This window comes from Stegastes partitus, unplaced genomic scaffold, assembly GCF_000690725.1.
Source record: "Stegastes partitus isolate 25-593 unplaced genomic scaffold, Stegastes_partitus-1.0.2 Scaffold805, whole genome shotgun sequence".
Classification (NCBI taxonomy): domain Eukaryota; kingdom Metazoa; phylum Chordata; class Actinopteri; family Pomacentridae; genus Stegastes; species Stegastes partitus.
The window spans coordinates 354,715-355,918 of record NW_007578536.1 but is presented as its reverse complement, the minus strand read 5'-3'; positions in this window follow the sequence as shown (position 1 = coordinate 355,918).

Here is a 1,204-nt window from a genome sequence, read left to right as displayed (position 1 = left end):
GTCCGACTGCTGAGGACACAAGGAGGCAAGGAGGGAAGGAGGCGAGGAGGGAAGGAGAGAAGGAGAGAAGGAGAGAAGGAGGGAAGGAGGGAGGGAGGAGAGAAGGAGGGAAGGAGGGAGGGAGGAGAGAAGGACGGAAGGAGGAGAGAAGGAGGGAAGGAGGGAAGGAGGAGAGAAGGAGGGAAGGAGGGAGGGAGGAGTGATACGGCAACGCTATGGCCCGACTGCTGAGGACACAAGGAGGCAAGGAGGGAAGGAGGCGAGGAGGGAAGGAGAGAAGAAGAGAAGGAGGGAAGGAGGGAGGGAGGAGAGAAGGAGGGAAGGAGGCGAGGAGGGAAGGAGGGAGGGAGGAGAGAAGGAGGGAAGGAGGGAAGGAGGCGAGGAGGGAAGGAGGTGAGGAGAGAAGGAGGGAGGGAGGAGAGAAGGAGAGAAGGCGAGAAGGAGGGAAGGAGGGAGGGAGGATAGAAGGAGGGAAGGAGGTGAGGAGGGAAGGAGGCGAGGAGGGAAGGAGAGAAGGAGGGAAGGAGGCGAGGAGAGAAGGAGGGAGGGAGGAGAGAAGGAGGAGAGAAGGAGGAAAGGAGGGAGGGAGGAGTGATACGGCAGCGCTACTGTCCGACTGCTGAGGACACAAGGAGGGAAGGAGGCGAGGAGGGAAGGAGAGAAGGAGAGAAGGAGGGAAGGAGGGAGGGAGGAGAGAAGGAAGGAAGGAGGCAAGGAGGGAAGGAGGAGAGAAGGAGGGAAGGAGGGAGGGTGGGAGGAGTGATACGGCAGCGCTACGGTCCGACTGCTGAGGACACAAGGAAGCAAGGAGGGAAGGAGGCGATGAGAAAAGGAGGCAAGGAGGTGAGCAGAGAGGAGAGAAGGAGGCGAGGGAGGAGCGATACAGCAGTGCGACAGTCTGACTGCTGAGGACACAAGGAGGCAAGGAGGCGAGGAGGGAAGGAGGGAGGAGGGGAAGGAGGCGAGGAGGGAGGAGAGGAAGAGGTGAGGAGAAAAGGAGGAAGGAGGGAAGGAGATGAGGAGGGAGAAAAGGAGGGAAGGAAAGAAGGAGCCGAGGAGGAGAGGAGGGAGGAGAGGAGGGGAGGAGAGGAGGGAAGGAGATGAGGATGGAGGAGAGGAGGAGGTGAGGAGAGAAAGAGGGAGGAAAGGAGGGAAGGAGGGAGGAGTGACGGAGGCAAGGAGGGGAGGAGACAAGGAGGGAGGG